Source organism: Lagenorhynchus albirostris, chromosome 8 (assembly GCF_949774975.1).
Source record: "Lagenorhynchus albirostris chromosome 8, mLagAlb1.1, whole genome shotgun sequence".
Taxonomy (NCBI): Eukaryota; Metazoa; Chordata; class Mammalia; order Artiodactyla; family Delphinidae; genus Lagenorhynchus; species Lagenorhynchus albirostris.
The window spans coordinates 48,699,345-48,719,401 of record NC_083102.1 but is presented as its reverse complement, the minus strand read 5'-3'; positions in this window follow the sequence as shown (position 1 = coordinate 48,719,401).

Here is a 20,057-nt window from a genome sequence, read left to right as displayed (position 1 = left end):
TGAGGGTTTTTGTCAATATACCAACTAAACCTAGTACTAATAAATACAGACTATCTTTACAACAATATAATAACACATAATATGCTTTAGAACAACTCATAGATTTCCACATTATGCATTTTAAATATGTAAAAAACTTAGGACACATAACTCTAGGCAGCTGTCAGAAATACATGCAACCACTCACTACCTCCTTGAGAATTAACATATTTCTTCACACCCTATGCCTCACATGGAGATATATTTTATAAATCCAAATGATATTTGACTAAAATATATAAATAAGTTAATATGTTTTCAAAAGGGGAGACCTTCTCACATAAAATTGGTCCAGTTTAAAATGACAAATTGAACACTTTCATTTATCTCCACTCCCTCCCCAAACCCACTAATGAAGGTAGAGAGTTTTAAAGACAAACCCACAAGGAGAACAACAATAAGGAGAAGGGTGAAGTTGCAAAATTTTGGAATCTAGAAAGCAGATAAACACGCTGAAACTCCAAAAAGCTGAATCCTTAACTGTCAGGGGGGACTAGCTAAGAAGCAGCCTAATTGCTTCTAAGAACCCCCAAAAGGCCCAGGAATTGACGTCAAAAGCTGCTATGGAAGTGAAGAGGTGAATGTAGAGCTATTCCTTCCTCCATTCCATGCAACTGGACAATTTCCCCTTCCCAATCTCAGCAGAAGACAGGAGATTTATTCTCTGGAGAGGGTAAAATAGAGGGACACTGGACTGGAGGAATCCAGGCACAGTGAGAGAGAAGTATCATACTAAAAACAGGGAGATTAATTAAAAGTTTGTATATTGAACTTTAAAACTCTTAGCCTTCTTGCCCTATTCTAATCCCAGAATTCAACAGCCAGATTTATATCTTCTAAGAAGGAAATGCATGTTTCTTTTGGGGGAACTATGACCAGCCCAGGATGACAGACATAAAGATTCTGATACTGGGTGTTCTCCTACAAACAGCCTACAGTCAAGAGATCAACTTACAGAAAAGCTCAAAGTCAACAAGCTCTACTCATATGCTCAGAGCTTCCAACCATAATCTCACCATTCTTAATCACCAAAAGATGGCCAAGACATGAAAAAAAATCTCTAACGTGAAAGCCAAGTACCAAAACAAAGAGAAAAAAGCAAGTTGGAAGAAACAGAGACTATGCTTAGAGAAGAAAACTTCCAAAACAGAAACAAGATATCTTCTCTTATCAGACCTCAGAAAGATATGAGAATTTATTACATACATAAAAGAAAACTAGAATGCTTTTTTTATTAAAAAATCAGAAAAAAAAGAGATCTTGGAAATTAAAAATTGAAAAAAATCCATGGAGGGGTTGAGATCATATCCAAGAAAGGAGAGAAAAAAGACAAATAGATTTTTTTTAAGTGAGGAAAGATGAAAAGTGGAAGAGCACCAATTCAGGAAGTTCAAAATCTGCTAACAGAAGTTCCAAAAAGAGACTGGAGGAAATCGTTAAAGAAATAATACAAGAAACTTCTCAGCACTAGAGGACGTGAGTTTCCAGAATGAAAAGATCCATGGAGTATCTAGCACAATGGATAAAAATAGACCCACACCTTTATTTAAAAATATCATTATGAAATTTCAGAACCCTAGCACAAAGAAAGAGAATTTTTAAGATTTCAGATTTAAAAAAAAAACATATACATAAGATTAAGAATCAGAATGGTATCAGACTTCTCAATAACAATAATGCAAGCTAGCAAACAATGAATAAATGCCTTCAAATTTTTAAATTTCAGACATTTAAATATGAAGGTGGAATAATGGATTTCAGTAATTCAAGTTCTCAAAAATTTTTAGGAAGCTGTTAGAAGACATGATCTATCAAAATAAGAATGTGAAACAGAAAAAGACATGAAATCCAGGAAACCAGAGGATCCAACGCAGATGATAAGCAAAGAGAATTTCCTGAAACAGGGGTCAGCAAACCATAGCCCACAGCCGAATCCATCATGACACCTGTTTTTGTATGGCCCATGAGCTAAAAATGGTTTTTACATTTTCAAGCACTTTTAAAAATCAAAAGAATATTTTATGACACATAAGAATTATATGAAATTCAAATTTTAGTGTCCATAAAGTTTCATTAGAACACAGTCACGCTCATTTGTGTATTGTCTATGACTGCTTTTGTGCTCTAATGACAAAGTTGAGTAAATGTGCACAAGGCCATCTGGCTTAAAAAGCCCAAAATGTTTATTACCTGGCTCTTTATAGAAAAAGTTGACTTGCACTGGAGGATGGTTAAGAAAGATACTGAGGGCCTCCCTGGTGGCGCAGTGGTTGAGAGTCTGCCTGCCGATGCAGGGCACACGGGTTCGTGCCCCGGTCTGGGAAGATCCCACATGCCGCAGAGCGGCTGGGCCCGTGAGTCATGACTGCTGAGCCTGCACGTCCGGAGCCTGTGCTCCACAACGGGAGAGGCCACAACAGTGAGAGGCCCACGTACCGCCAAAAAAAAAAAAAAAGAAAGAAAGATACGGGAATAATAGCTAAACAGCAAGTGTAGACAGCAAATGGCCCAAGCTAGAACGAAGCAGAAGGCCATAAAAGAGAGGTCTTCAAAAAAATAAAATTAATAAAATTGCTGAAGTGCTTCAATGTGCTAAAAGGAGATTTGTACAACTTGGGAAGGATTAGGGGATAAATTGATTATATGTGCACAGAAAATTAAATGAAAAAAGAGCATTATTTAAAAAATTATTTTTTTAATACTGGTACAGGAAGAAAAATTATAATAGTTTACTACATGGTTCAGCTGAACTACATGGTTCAGCATTTATGTAGTCATAATAATGTAAGTACTGCATTAAACAAAATTACAATATAATTATATGAGGAAAATGGGGAAAGTAGAAAGGTACCAGGCAGGAATGGAGAATACTGATGGCAAGAAGAGTGAAAGATAAATTCTTATTTTCCACAAGGGGATGTCAATACATAGTGCCTAAAAATTAAAAGTCAAGAAGTATCAGTATGAGAATAAGTGACATAGGGGTAAATACCAAGAGAAACAGCCAATAGAGTTAAAAGTGGTTGCTTCTAGTAATTGGGTAGTTATGGTAGTAGAAAGGGAGGGACAGACCTGCCATCAAAGTAAGGCTTGCAGAACTATTTAATTTTTTAAACTACGTGCATGTATAACCTTGATTCAAATTAAAACTAAGTTTGATATATAACCCCCCAAAAGAAAATTTCTCACATAGATTTCTGATTGTTTGGCTTGCTTTACCAGTTAAGCTTTTCAAATAATGTTATGGACACACCTGATTTGAAAATTTTCAACTGTTTAAGAAATAAAGATCATATTTTACTTACTAACGTAGGGTAGTAAGTAAAAGTGAAGAGATTTTTTAAAAATTATTATTTTTAAAGTGCTCAAACTTCCTTCATGCTGTTCTACTCTGTTTAGATCATTACTACTAAGAACTTATCTAAATATTAACCACTTCACTTGATCACATAAAACTACTTAAAAGATCTAATGGAAGGATGTTTATATTGTAAAAGATAATATGGTCAGATACTTTATGTATGTAAGAATAAGCTATCTTATTAAATAGATATTCCAAAGAAGGGCATGTACTAAGTACTTCTGGGTACTAGCTAAAAAATTTAAACAAATGTAAAATGAACACATTAATGTTACAATTATAAATAAATTAAGCAACGAAAATATTGCTAGTAATTAGACACTCAGTATATCCCAAATTTGTTTCTCAATATTATCTTTCAAAGTCACTCAAATTTGGCACATATTTTTTAAATGTCCTAGATTTTGTATGAATTGTACACAGGGCTTTTATTTGAGGATTTATACTGATACTTGACAACCAATTTAAAGCTGGCTTAATTCATAATTTTATTCCCTAATACACTTACCTTGGTATTCTCTGTTTTTCAGTTTTAACATTCTTCATCCAAACCATGATCAGTTTGGAGCAACTAGCATTTTAGCCAGGGAAATGGCTTACAAACTACTCCCTTTTACATCCACTTTCTAAAGAGACAAAAATGCTATTTAGTTTAATACTAACTGTATTTTAAAATTGTGCCTTGGGCTTCCCTGGTGGCGCAGTGGTTGAGAGTCTGCCTGCTGATGGAGGGGACACGGGTTCGTGGGTTCGGGAAGATCCCACATGCCGCGGGGTGGCCGGGCCCGTGAGCCATGGCCGCTGGGCCTGCGCGTCCGGAACCTGTGCTCCGCAGCGGGAGAGGTCACAGCGGTGAGAGGCCCGCGTACCGCAAAAAAAATAAAAAATAAAAAAAATAAAATTGTGCCTTGAATTCAGTTAGAAAATAACTTTGAAAAATGAGAATGGCTAGGGGTGTGTACCTGCATCCCTAATTAGACTAGAATGGCTTTCTCTAAGGAGACAGCAGACACTCGCCCTGTGCTAAATGAAATGTAGCAATTGCTTCTCAAATCACCATCAAGAGAGCTTACACAATTTTATCGGACTATATTCTATTTCTGCTTTATGTTGTTGTTATATGGGAGCTATACAGGAGTGTATATTCTATCACTGCGAAGGCTAGATAAAATAGTTTAACTACTACATCAAATTGGGGCATTATACATATAAATTGTCTGCTGCTGTCTGTAGATTATGTCTGTAAAAGATAAAAGCATTTTTCTCCTTTTAGAGAGAACACCCCCAGTGACTTCTTTGCCCCACATATAAATTATCTTTTAAGGGACCAGGTGCAATAGGCAAGGAATTGGCTGTCTTCCCAACCCAGCTTTGAGTTTTGATTTCTAAATGTACTTGTCGAGTTAGGAATCACAGAAATGCAGAATTTAAAGACCAAGTCAAGATTTGTTTCCCTGCACCTTTTGCCTTAGGGGACAGAAAAGGGTGGGGGATAGCGCTTTGGGAGAAGTCATCTGAATTTAAATGAACTTAATTGCTTTTAGCGTGATCTCTCTGACTGAACAGGTGGCTCTGAGAATCCTCAGTGTCCCCAACGATCCATGTCAGTGTGAACATAAGAGAAACCTATAATTTGGAAATCAGGTTAGACATGCAGGCAACTCTCCAGCTTTGGTCCAGATGCAGGATGAACATGATTCCACTGGAAGCATTTGTGTGGCGTGATTAAATTATTAATATCCAGTAGAACACCAGTGCAACAGTGGCCCATACCTCTCAAATCATCTAGGTAGCAACCCCTGAAAGTGTAGGTCCACAGTGGCATGGGATCTTTGGGTAGAATTGACAATCCAGAAGTATTTTTTCGTTGACACAATTTTGAACTCTGAGAGGCCTGCTCCAGAGTATTCTTGAGAGGACAAGAAATTTCTAACTACCTAGGAAATGCTTAGCCGGGGAGCTGGTTGGGATATTGCTCAGAGAAAGTAAAACTACCCTTTACTCTGGTTTGTGAACTTGCCACCATTATCCCTTCTTCATTCCTATGCTTAGCATGCTATAACCCGATGAGAAGATGCTTTTTAGATTCTGCTCTATTTAAGGAAGGCAGTGCAATCCCATGCCTTACTGATGGGTTAAACTCGGGTCTATCTCCTGAAGTGACTTATAGCACAATCTCTCCGAATACTATTATCTTTTAGATACTGGTCAAGCTGGAAGTTGAAGAATGAGACAGAGCCTTTGCATTTGTTGTTCACTGACCTAGAATGCTCTTCCTATAGCTAGCTTCTCATTCTTCAGGTCTTTGTTTAAATGTCACCTTCTTAAAGATATCTATCATTACCATGCTTTATAAAGTAGATTCCTTCAACCTCCATCTCTAGTTATTATTTCATAGCACTCTGTTTATCTCCTTTATGAAATTATTACAGCCATAGTTATTTTAATTGTGTGCTTTTATCTCTGTCTCTCTCCTGCACTGAAACCTTACCTACCAGAAGCGTCATGAAGTACTGTATCTCCAGCACCTAGCAAGTACCTGGAACACGAAAGGTACTGAATAAAATTTATGAATGAATGACTCCTGAAGATTACAAAGTAACTTTACTTAAAGTTTAAAATTTAAAATATTTTTTGGTCAGTGTTATCAGTTAGCTTTTACCATATTATTCAGCAATAACATCTCCAAAAAATTTCAGGACTTAAAAGAAGAAAGAGTATTTCTTGCTCAGTTTTTATGTGAGCTGCAGATTGGTTGTGGCTTTGCCCCAACCTCATGCCAAGGCCTCGGTTGAGGCAGTGGCTCCTATCTGATAATGCCCTGGGTCATCTCATTTTCATGGCAAAGGGAAAAGAGCAAGAGCTACTGGAAATATATTATAGTGTCTTTTTTCTTTTACTTTATTTATTTACTTTTATTGAAGTACAGTTGATTTACCATATTGTGTTAGTTTCAGGTGTACAGCAAAGTGATTCTGTTATTTTTTTTTTCAGATTATTTTCCACTATAGGTTATTACAAGATATTGAATATAGTTCCCTGTGCTATACAGTAAATCCTTGTTGTTTATCTATATACAGGGTGTCTTAAACTAGGATCTAGCATATAGCACTTCTGCTTATAGGAAGATGTTCTCTTATAATAGAAGCTACCATGAAAAATAATACAATCCACCACAATACTATATTACTCAGAAATGTACTTACTAATAATTTGTAAACTAACTTTGTTTATATCGCTGTCCTTTCTCTCTTTATTCACTGGTTTTCTCGATTTACAAACAGTCTCATCAGAGATCACCTATATGCTAAAAAATAAGACTTGTAGATGAGTAATACTTTTATTCTCTTCTCTTGCCGGATTATCCCTTTGCAATTCCTAGGTCATGGCCTGAATATTTCCTAGGTATTTACATCTGTATAATAGAAAGTCAAAGGTCTCAAACTCCTGAGTGACTTCAGTCTGCCAGCATCAAAGGAAGCTGGCATGAGACGCTCCTTCCCCAGAAAAATGTTCTTCCCCAGTCACAGTAAATGACTGGGATGGATGAAGAGAGGCCAAATCCTTAAGGGTACATTTAAGTAATAAGCCTCATCCTATACACAATGCAGTAATGTGAGGCTCCTTACTTCGTCATAAACTAGTATGTGTTCAATTTGGACTGCTAACTTAGGTATCTGTTTACCTCTACTCTCTAATTTCAATATTTATAATAGACTCTGCTAAAACTTTTCAGCATTACATTGGTATCAATAAAATTATTGGGAATACCTGTTTAAGATGAAAATTTTGAACTGTGGTATTAACCAAGTTTAAAAAGAAAATTATACCAAAAATAATTCTCAACTGAGAACTTCTATGTTGAAAGGGTTTTTTTGTTTTGTTTTGTCCTTTTTCCAAAGTGGTATCATGTGGAATTGTACCGTGTAAAATACTGTAGATGTTTTTTTTTTTACAATTTACAAGAAATTTTCTTTTAGAAATTATTTACAATGTAAATCAACATTGCAAGATTGTATGTGTGTATTTTTTAAAATTGAAGATACTTGTATGGATGGATGGGAAAGATTTTTCAAAATATGTGAATTCTATCTATTTTGCATTGTGAATGTTATCAATCGTGTCATCCAGAAGAATGGGTACAGAACTTAAGATCAAAACCTCTCCAGTTCCACAGATGTCTCCTATAGGCCCAAGCCAAAGACAGTGATTACCATCTCACTGAGAATTTCCCTCTGTTTATGCCTCTTCCCAGATTATCAGTTGCCTTATTTCCTTATAAATCTCACTTTCCACATTTTTAGTTACTTTTATTACCCACCACTGAGCCTGGGAAAGTCTTCCCTTCAGTTTAGACATTAAGGCTTATAAAAGGAACAAAAGTATGCATCCAGCATATAAACAAAATATGCTCCTTTTCACAAGGCTTTCATATTGAAATTAAAGAAAACTCTCAAGTTTCATACATTTGGATTTGCGTAAATTCCTTGGGGAACTCCAAAGAGGAACTATCTCTTCACTAAGTTTCATTTTCCTCAGTATTTAAAACATTCAAGGAAAGAAAGCAACAATAACCCCTAGTATAAAAGAAACAGGATCAGTTTCATTTTCTGTTCTTTTTTAGAGACAACTGCATCCATTTCTGATCATTTTAGTACCTGCCATGGTTCAATCAACTTCTCTAATAGTTGTGGAATGTGAAATGTCTACATAAGATTGTAGGAGACCTTTTTTTCTTCCTAGAGTCTCTACCAGATGCAAACAAGGTGATATGTCCTTGCATGCTACTGTTGCTAAACTGTGAGCAAAGTAAAAGAAAAAGACCGATTTAGATAATACATCTAAGATGCTTGTTGAGTGAAATGTCAAGTAGATTCATGTCTTGCCTTGTCCATCATCAGCCAATCAATGACACTTGAACCTGGGATGACCAGGTCAACTTGCTACCACTGCTACTAAGTGGGAGAGAGAATGCATAGATCACCTCTCAAAATGACAATTACTATGTGAAGCTATGGTAATTCCACAAGCCCTAGTCATTGTCCTGCTTAGCAAGAGGCTTCCTATGCTCCCACAGCTAAATACCAGCTCACTCAGATCTTGACAAAAGGGAAACAAAAAGACCTTTGGGATATCAACTCCCTGGTGACCCAGGTCTGATCAGAATTGAATTTCACTCTGCTTAGAACAAGTTTGAAAAAGAAAGGAAGAAAGAAAAAAAGAAAGGAAGGAAGGAAGGAAGGAAGGGAGAAAGGGAGAAAGGGAGAGAGAAAGAGAAAAAGAAAGAAAAAGAAAGGAAGAAAGGGATTAAAGTAAATGAAGCCTTTGAGTGAGCTGTGTTCTTTCTTTTGCATATAAATGAATATGAATACAGTCAATAGACAGACTTGCCATCTTCCTCCCACTCCCACCCATCCTGGTGACATTTATTTTTTTAGTCACTCAGACTAGAATGCCTTCATAATAAATAAATCCATCATATTCCTGTTTGGGATCAATACTAGATATTTACCGTTAATTTGTCATGCTTTCATATGTGTACTTGTTATAGCCTGTAATCCTTAAATTTGCTCTGGAGATTTGGAGATTTCATCAAATCCCCAAGATCAAAAGCCTAAAAATTTTTGTTTGCATTTACATGTAAAGCTTACAAAGTTCTCCAGGGGAAATGGTGGTAAGAGCATTCTTCAAACTCTTGTTAACTGTTAACTGTCAAAGCCTGAGGGTGAAATCTCAGAGGTTTGTTTTAACAGGAGGAAAAAACATGACGTCAATTTTAAGTTTTCTTAAAAACTCATGAACATGAACAACATTTTTTCTCATCAGCTCATTTAAAATATAAGTGTGATTGTTAGTCAAAGCTAAAAGGGTATATAAAAACATCAACTTGTTTTCTCTCTCTGCAAGATGGATGTAGAGCCTGCCTGCAGGATCATAAGTGAGGCAAACTAAGTGGGAAAGTTGGTATTTTAGGTACATTATTTTAAATCAATCAAGACCCCAGAGAGACAGCTGTTACTTTGATCATCCCAATAGCGCTGAAAAATAATATGTAAAATTATGCTACTTCATATTTATCCCTAAAATTAGCAATGAGCTGAAAGACAGAGATATAAATCACATTTTAAAATCTGCCTGTCTCACCAGGGAATGACTTAATTACCAATGATACCATCTGAAAAGACAATGCTAAACCAACTCGATAAAGAGATCTGCTATTTCAGCATTTGAGATCACATGTTCAAGTATATTATATAGTGTATGTGTGTATTAATATGTTATTTTATATATTATTATTGTTTTTCTATAAAAATAAAATTGAACTAGTCATTTACAAAAAGAATCAAAATTTGTTTTAACTGACTGATTTTCTAAGTAACTATTCTTTTAAAAGCCTCATCATATGATAAAAGATGAGAATTATTATAGAGGACTGTTACATGAACACCTCTCAAGAATATTTCAGTCTTTTTATGAGTCTAATGGTAGAGTTCATGTACAATCTATACCCCCAATAGTGATCCTAGATAAGGATGACATTCTCTGTACACACAGGCTTCAGAATTGGCAGGATTTTCACAGAAACTGACCATATTCTGCCTTAAAATATTCAATGATAATGACGGCTCTACCATTTTTTACCTCCAGATCAAGTTAATTAAGAAATTAATACTACCGAAGAAGAAAAACATAAAGACAGTGTTTTAAAATGCAAGTCTTGTTTTGTTTCATTTAGAATAGTATACCCAGAAATATTTACTTTCATTTAGGAGGTAATAAAAAGTGACAGAAAGAGAATTTTGCCTAGATAGTTTACTTTCTAATATTTCCTGTATATAACATGTATGGTTTATTCTAACATTTCCCACTTTATATTTCCTGAAGACACTGAATCAGTGCAATTTCATGCCTACAGATTTCAGTTTCCAACACTCAAAGACTAAATGGTGACTGAATGATGCTAAATTGTGCTTTTAGGAGAAATAACTATCCAAAAGGAACTCATTTAGCAACTCACTTTCTGTGTGTACATTTGTCACTTGCTTTCCTTATATTTTCTTCAACTGTTTATTGAAATTAGGAGAAATACTTTTACCATTTCCGTTGTTTTTTCTCTGATTGGCCAGAGCTGTAACATTATTCCTGGAAATGCCTGTCAGGGGAATGAGAACACTTCCAGAAATATAACCACAACGAAGTGATTTGGCCTACATACAGGCATTTTAATTGAGTATGTATAGGCACAGAACATTTCTTAAAAGCAGTGTGAATATTAGTCTTCTCAAACTGCAATTTCAAATTAAGATGCTACTGAAAATTTACAAGCGTACTTCCTTAGCTCAACTTCACTATTTTAACCCTCGGTGGGGGATGGAGAGGAAGGGAGAAGTCGCACAGACTCTGAAAAGGCTAATAATTTTACTTCAATTGCTCTTGTCTTTTGGAATTTACTATAACCCACATATACTCTTCTCTGAGGAAAGACACTTACATTGATTTAAATTTGTAACAGTCATGATAAGGAAATATTTTTCACCATTTGGTTTCTTCAGTGCCAATAAGGCACTAATTTTGCTACTGGTGGTGGTGAGGGGCAGAAATGTAAAAAAAAGACCTTTTCTCTGTACCTCTACAGTTCAGTGATATTTTACGTTCATAACATAAGCCTATATAAGATCTGAATCATAGGAATTTGAATAAATTATGTGAAATTTAGCTTCAGCATTAACAGAATTTTAATCTATCATATTCTTTGAAAATCAATTGTTGACATAGAGCTAGTCTCAATCACATAAATACTTTAATAACCAGAACATTCTATTTCTTAATTGCCTATTAGAGTTTATATTAGTAATTAAATGCTCCCTGAAAGTTTGGTAGTTGATACTTCAGTAAAATTCCTCTTTTACTCTATCATTTTAATGTATTTCTTGAGATGCTGCTTCTGAGATTATCACTCTTCTTGTACCACAATGCTTGGGATTCTTCTCTGATGAACCACAGAATTTATCAAAGCCTTTTATGCACCTCCTGATTGCTAAGATTCCAAATAGTATTAAACATCAAGCACTATGAAGTTTCACTGATAAAAATGCACCAAAAGGTAAGCAAATTAATTATTTTTACTATCCTAAGATAACAAAAGGACAAAACAATCAGATCTTCCTTTCTACTTACCCTTGGTATCCAAGCTTTCTATTTTGAATGACTCTCTCAGCACACCCACAAGTGAAGACAAAGTTGTCTCTAAGAGCTGTTGAGAGTAAATCAAAGATATCTTTTCTTCCTAAGACCTCTCTTGAAAAAAATGTAAAATGGTTCTTGTTCTGAGAATGAAGACTAACTAATCACCCAGAGAGAAGCAGTTTTGTTCCCGTGTGTCTGTGAGGATTGGGAGGTGCCAGCAGTGGTCAGGGAGGATGGGACAAGGGGTCTCATGGAGGGGTGCTACTCAGCAACATCCAATCGTGAGAACTCAGAATTGTAATGTCCTGCACTTCGCACTGTGTGCACATTAATTTCTACAGTTACTCCATATAATTGTTGTCTCACAAGACTTAAATTGTAAACTAAATATATTAGTTTCCTACTGCTGCTGTAACAAATTACCACAAATTTAGTGTCTTAAAGCAACACAAATTCATTCTCTTATAGGTCTGGAGGTCATAAACTGTAAGTCAGTTTCCCTAGGCTAAAGTCAAGGTGTCAGCAGGACTGGTTCCTTCCGTAGGCTCTGAGGGAGAATTTGTTTCCTTGATTTATCAGCTTCTGGTGGCCAACTATATTCCTTGGCTTGTGGCCCCTTCCTTCATCTTTAAAGCACATCACTTCAACTTCTGCTTCTCTCTCTGTCTCTCTCCTGTATCCATTTTATAGACCTTTGTGATCACCCTGGGCCCACAATGATAATCCAGGATAAACTCCCCATCTCAAAATCCTTAATTTAATCACATTTACAAAGTCCCTTTTGTCATATAAAGACACAGTCACAGGTTCCCGGACCAAAGGCACTGGACATACGTGGGGACGATTATTCAGCCTACCACACTAGGCTAGCAGTGTCTGAACTGATGACGAGGTTATGGCGGTGAGCTGGATTCTCCCATATGTGTAGCTCTAAAGCCTTATCAACCGTACATGCATGGTTCTGAGTGTGCCAGGGGCAGACACTGAAACAGGCGTTTTCTATCCTCGTAATTCATCGTAAATAAACAATGGGATAAGAGGAGCTATGCAGCAAAATACGGCATATTTGAGCTTAAATGAAACTCGGGTCATAGACAATATTTTATAATGTAGTACAATTATTGGAGAGTATAGGCCAGAGACAGGATGAAGTTTTAAATAAGTGGTGTTTTAATCACAATGTCTCCTAAAGGAAGAAACTAATCTAAGGAGAAAGAGGAGGTGTAGCTCTGATTATTTTAAGGATTAAATAAGATAATTTATGTAACACCCTAAACATAGTGTCTAACTTAATAAATGCTCAAAAATGTTAATTATGATGATTTCTTCCAATACTCTGAGATTAAAACTGTTTTCTTTCCCTTAGCTTGCAATGATGAATCCGCATATAATTCTTTCCTTGTCAGATAACCACTTGCATTACTACCCCCAAAGAGGGTGCTGACAGTGAGCTGAAGGAAATCTCAGAAGACAAGAATCCCCAGCAGATTACCAGCACAATCTCTGACATGCTTTTCTTTCCTAAGTTGACCTTGTTTTCCCGGGTTAAAGTTGAGTATCCAGGCATTAGCTACTACTTGGAAAAGTGCTGAGTGGCTGATGTGTTTTGTCAGCGTTGTCCAAGGCCAGCCGGAGAATGTCGGCGGCTCCTTCCTTTCCACTTGCATTTGGCAAAGACTTACATTGTGATGCTCAGAATGGTGGAAAGTGATGCAAATGCATAGTTCTTTCTATGCATGTCATATCACACACCCACTTAAAATGCCGTCTTCCCAATAGTTTGTTCAGCTAGTAGAAACAGCAATGAAAATCACAAAAGGAAACCATCATCTATCTGAAGGGAAGTCTAGTTGTGGCAGGCAAATTTAAGAAACAGTCTATCTGTTCCCTATTCTCCCCCTAACTGACCTGTAAAAGGTTAAATGGTATGTATTCCCCATCTGTAAAAAGGGGGTAGTCATAATTATCAAATAAAAACTGCATAAAAGATACAGCTTTATTAACAAACAGTAAATAATGGGTGATTTCCCTTTGGGAGTCCTACTTTTGTCCTGACCTGACACAGTTTAAGTTCATCACTGGAAGTGATCGACTTGACTTTCTCCTTCTCCCCTCACCATTTAGAACCCCAAAATGTCTTTGACCTTAACTATCCACTTTCATTTTTTTAAACCTTGTGACACTTTCCAGCAAAGGCAGGAAGAAGCAACAATCTCTCACTCTTGTTCTTCCAAAATCCTTTCTTCGTCTCTCAGAAGACACCTCTGCTTCCCTATAATCCTATAGCCTAGTCCTTTGGTGCTCTAGTTTGCCTCCAGGGCATTGCTTCTCACCCTTGGTTTTAATCTGATGTGTTTTGGGGGGTTTATTTATTTATGGCTGCATTGGGTCTTCGTTGTTGTGCGTGGGCTTTCTCTAGTTGCAGCGAGCGGTGGCTACTCTTGGTTGCGTTGCACAGGCTTCTCAATGCAGTGGCTTCTCTTGTTGCAGATCATGGGCTATAGAGCGCAGGCTCAGTAGTTGTGGAGCACAGGCTTAGTTGTTCCGTGGCATGTGGGTTCTTCCCGGACCAGGGCTCGAACCCGTGTCTCCTGCATCGGCAGATGGATTCTTAACCACTGCACCACCAGGGAAGCCCAATCTGACATGTTTTTATGTCAGATAGAATACAGGCAGAATGAGGGGTTTTGTTTTGTTAAACCCCATTGTGAAATGCTATTAAAATATTTTATAAATAAGACTAAATGTTTTATCCTCTAAATGGTGTTGAGTGAAACATCTAAATATCCACATCTGAATAAGCAAGAATTATAGAGTAGGTCAAAAAAACTAAGATTTGGTCTTCTGACTGAAAATAACGACTCCCTGTTATCTGAACAACTACCACTTGCAGATGGTCAATACAAAATATTCAGACTAAGGCTTAGATGAAAACTGTTAACTACAGAGCTAAGAAAAGGAAGGGGAGAGCAGGTCATAAAATAGTAAAGAATTTAAAAAGTGAGGATAAGAACTACCTCTTCGAGGTTATCGATTCAGTGGAGATTTAGGACAAGGTAAACTGCCTCTCTATGAATTATTAGCCTTTCAGAGAGTGATTACCATATTAAATAGGTTAACCACCTAACCCAAACTCAGATACAGAAGGATGAGTCACAAAGGGGAAAAAATAAATATGTGTAAAAATGAAAAAAAAAAATATATATATATATATGAAAATGTCAAAGTTCAGGGTACAAGGGGGTGGGAGAATTAATGAACACAAACACAAAAGGAAAAGGTAAGGGGGACAATATTTATCATGTCAGTTTAAAGACAAAGACCTATTAATATTTCCTGCCCAAGGCTTTAAAATTATTCTCACTCTCCTATAATCTTCTAGCCTCAGACAATAAGATTATATGCATGCCACAACTAAGAAGTCCGAATGCCGCAACTAAAGATCCTGTATGCCACAACTAAAACCCGGCACAGCCTAAATAAATAAATAAATATTTTTTAAAAAGATCACATGTACACATACGATCATCCAGTGAGACAACTGGGTTCCATATACCATTTTCTTGTTTCCTCTAGGGCTTCCTAGCACTGCTTAAAGTCTAATAGGAGCAGAATGTTAGGAAGGGGAATGAGTCTGTACAGTCCACTTCAGACTTAATTTCATACAGTATATTTAAAATGCTTGTATAATTTACTTGAATATCTATGTCCTCTAGGTAATAAAGAGAATGCTTAATATGTAGAGACTAAAGAACAGAAAGGGAACGAGCACCCCCAGCCGTGACCCCGATGGAGTCAACAACCTGCAAGGCAAATCATTAATATTTCCCTGCCCCTGCATGGACAACTTCACATTGAATAATTTTTCTTCTATGTATATTACAAAACAATGCACATATAAACGTGGTTTCTTAAATAAAATGGCTACCATAGCTGTATGAATGTAGCCTAGTATTCAAAGTCAGGCCCCCCTACACAGTCCCAATCTTTTTTTTCCAACCATATCTCTCAGCATTTGCTTATAAAAATTCTCTACTCCAATCAGACTAGCATACTCCCTGTCCCCGTGCACATTCCCATCTCATTTGCCTCAGGTAACCTGGAAAATAGATGGAATGTCATCCTGTCTCAAGCTGTTAGAATCAGATATCATAAAACCGTGGCACTGGATGTGGTTTTTTAGGCCATTTGGTCTTATTTTCTAATCTATGGTGTTCCCAAAAGTGAACCAACCTAAACCCGAACACCTATTTTTTCTGCTTTTTCACCCTGAGCTTTATTGTCTTGCAAATTATCTTCAGGAGTAAAGAAATCAAAAGGAACTTGGAGCTTTGTGTTGAAGAATTACTGGTTAAATATGCTAGTAGATGGAATTAAGGGGAGTGGGTACATCTGCGTTGCAATGAGCACACCTAGTGCCCAGATCTTGGTTTCTGATGCTATTCTCCAATAAAAGGAACCAGGGCTCCTTGGAGAAATGGCTGATTCTAAGACTGGGTCAGGCACTACACAAGATGAGCCTAGAGTGTCTTACAGAAAGTAAGGAAGTGCTAAAAAAAAAAAAAAAGTCATAATGATTGGGTATGTCAGAGGGCCACAGGAGCCAATATCCAAAGCTAGAACAATTTGAGCAACAAAATAAAGTATCATTGGATTTTAACACCCAAAATAAAATAAATATCCATGAGTCCATATTAATACAGATAAATAATTAAATGAGAATAGACAGATCTCATGATTAAAAGAACTGCCAATAATTTATGTAAATACTGCACCCTCAAAGAAGCATAATTCCCCACTCCTTAAGTGTGGGCTGCACATAGTGACTTCCTTCCAGGGAATACACTATGGAAAGGAGGATAAAGAGTGTAACTTCGTAGTACAGAAACCTGACAAGTACTACCTCGGCCAGGTGATGAGGGCTGTAATTAGATGAGGCTGTAATTAGCAGAGAATGTAATTAGATGAGGCTGTAATTAGCAGAGAAAGTGGTAAGTCATGTTGATAGTTTATACCCTTCATATGATGTGATGAAAACGGCACCTTACCTCTGTGGTCTTCCTCCCCAAAACACATAACCCCAGTCTAATCAGGAGAATAACATCAAGGACTAATCCCAATTGAGGTACTTTCTACAAAATACCTCACCACTACTCCTCAAAACTGTCAAGATCATCAGAAACGAAGAAAAAGGAAGTCTGAGAAGCTGTCACAGCCAAGAGGTGTCTAAGGAGGAGACATGACTAAATGTAATACGCTATCCTGGATGGGATCCTGGAATGGCAAAAGGATATTATGAAAATTCTAAGGAAATCTGAATAAAGCATGGACCTTTGTTAATAATAATCTATCAATATGAATTCATTAATTGTGACAAATGTACCAAATTAATGTAAGATGCTAATAACGGGATACTACGTGCCGGGTACATGGCAATTCTGTACTATCTTTGCAATTTTTCTATAAATCTAAATCATTCTCAAAACTTTATTTTAAAAATATAGCAGAGGGGCTTCCCTGGTGGCGCAGTGGTTGAGAGACCGCCTGCTGATGCAGGGGACACAGGTTTGTGCCCCGGTCTGGGAAGATCCCACATGCCACGGAGCGGCTGGGCCTGTGAGCCATGGCCACTGAGCCTGCGTGTCCGGAGCCTGTGCTCCGCGACAGGAGAGGCCACAACAATGAGAGGCCCGTGTACTGCAAAAAAAAAATATATATATATATATATATATATATATATATATATATATATAGCAGAGGTAGTGAGGAGTTTGGAGGGTTGAGTGAGCAGTGGGATGGAAAAGAAAAAGAGGATGGAAGTATGGGGCCATCAGGGAGGGGCCTGAATCTAGTTGGAAAACATAGAGGTCCCACTTGCAGAGTAACGTGGGTTCATCTGGGATCCTTCTATAAGTGATTCTTGCACTCCTCCCCATTCCACTCCCAGCCTACTTACATCTTGGTCCTGGTCTCACTCCCAAGAGGACACTACTCATAAACAGGCTACCCTGTGGTTTTAAGGAAAGACAGAGCAAGGAGAAAGTGTTAAGAAGCAGCAGAAATATACTGAAAGCTCTCCCTTCCTTCCTTCCTTCCTTCCTCCCTCCCTGCCTTCCTTCCTCCCTCCCTCCCTCCCTCCCTTCCTTCCTTCCTTCATCTTGTCTCCTTCCTGTCTTCTCTTGGGGCAGGATAAGGTAAAATTATCACTCTGAATATTGCAGACGTGAATTAGTCAGAGTTTAATCAGGTAAATAAGCCAACAGGGGTATTTGAAGCAGAGGAAATGGGTAACATAAGTGACAGAAGAGCTGAAATGCGAACTGGAGACAGTGAGACCACCCAGGATAAGCAAAAGCAGGAAGCCCTGCATGACTAACCCTAGAAGGCCAAGGGAGGAGGCAGTTACTGGAGCCTGGGGACTGGGGCCACCTCGCAGAAGCTAGAGCCATAGCTGACAAGACTTGCTGCCTGAGGCAGAGGGAAGAGAGAAATAGGGTGACTTCTTCCTTCCTCTTGCCCTTCAGTCTCCCACTACCACTCAGAAGCCAGAGGAGCACAGCCTGCATAAGTCTGCCAAGCAGAGAAAGGATGGAGACCGATCTGAAGCCATCAGCTCTACACAATAAGCTACCTCTTTAGAGAGGTTATTTCTACTTTCTAAAACAGTTTCTACTATTTCTAGTTTGATGCACAATCAGGTCTGGGCAAAACCAGCAGATTGTTGAGGTTTTTTTACTTGGAATTTAAAAAACCTTTGTTATAAGCACCTATTGTGGTAAACATGGATGATCATTCCCATTTCGTAACTAGAAGGTTGAAATAGAGCTGTTTTATAAGATCTGAAGGAAGGTCAGTCACAGGGCTGGGGGAAAGACAGGATCTGTTTCATTTGCAACACCATTTTCTGTTGCTTCACCTTTTCTCCCTTTTAATTATGCACAGGATCACTGGCAGAGTTGAAACTAAAACTGGGAGCCTAGTGCCTTGTCCAATAAAATTATTCTTCTGCCAAACTTAGCTTTAGAAAAGAGTGGTTTGATTGTTTCCTTTAAAGCCAGGATTTGCTCTAAATGAAGGTTCACACATCATAAAACAAACAAAGAAACAGAAATTACAAACAGAGGAGCCAATACTTTGTAGTTTCTGCTAATGTTCAGTCACTTTGGAGGCAGGCAGCCAAGACTCAGATGGGAAGATGCCACCAATAAGCAGGTGGAAAGGAAGGAAAGAAAGGAAGAAAGGAAGGGAGGAAGGAAGGAAGGAAGGAAAGAAGGAAAGAAGGAAGGAAGGAAGGAAGGAAGAAAGAAAGAAAGAAAGAAAGATAGAAAGAAAGAAAAAGAAAGAAAGAAAAGAAAGAAAGAGAAAGAAAGAAAAGAAAAAAACAGGAAAGAGAAAGAAAGAAAAACATTTAGCAACTTTTGAGAATATGTCTTGTCTTTCTAGGAGTCTTGTAGCAACTTAAAGGGTACTTCTATTACCAAGAAAACCCTAGAAATTGAGCAGACACCAGGGATTGCCACAGCCTTTCGTTCTACGTCTTGTGTTACTGGATCAGCTGGGTTCTGGCTGTCTCAGTGATACTCTGCGAATCCAGGAGGTTTGGAAACTCTTTAATTTGGGGTTGCAACTGCTCTTGTCTGCACCCACACTGAAAGTTTCACACAGGAGCCTTCTATACTCTCCTTGGGATCATGGGGAGCTGGACAAAGGGGAATTTGATTGTCCCAAGCACACAGGGACACTGTAAATCACAGTGCAGATTTGAAAGGCTATTAGATTCCTGGGGTGCTAAACCAGGGGGTGAGGAGTAACAGTGGTGGTGGTGGTAGAAACATAACCCCTGGGAAGACAGCATGTCTTACACTTCTAAGGGTTTCTTCCTGTGGTGGTAAATATCTATGTCTGAAAGAACTTAAAATGAAATTAACAGCAGTATTGCAACCCAAACCATAATACTGATCTAGTATAACTCGAACTCTACTACCTCAGATTTAGTCTTCTCAAAACACTGTACTCAGAGCATAAGGTTTAGGGAGAAAATTATGATGAATACTTAATAAGGAGATATTAATAAGCTTTATGCCTCTCAAGATAGTTTTCAGTTTAATTTCAGAATCATTAAACACCAATGCAAGTTCTGTAAGACTTGAGCTCCACAGATGCAAACAGCAATCCTGCTGAGTACAAGCATTCATTCAAATTAAATTGGAGTAAAGCATGCAGATTTTCCATCTTATTATGTACAGATGTGGATTCATTTTATTTCATCTAGGCACAGATAATTGATTACGTTTATCAATGTTACCATTATTGTTTTTTGTGAAATTTATCCAACTGCATATCAATCACTTTAACAAGCAGTTTATTTTGTAAATTAAACTTAAACCAAAAGTAAAGTTGCCTTTGAACTTAAAAGCTTTACTAATAAAAGTCTTTTGAAGTGATATTAAAATCACTGCTTCATTATCTT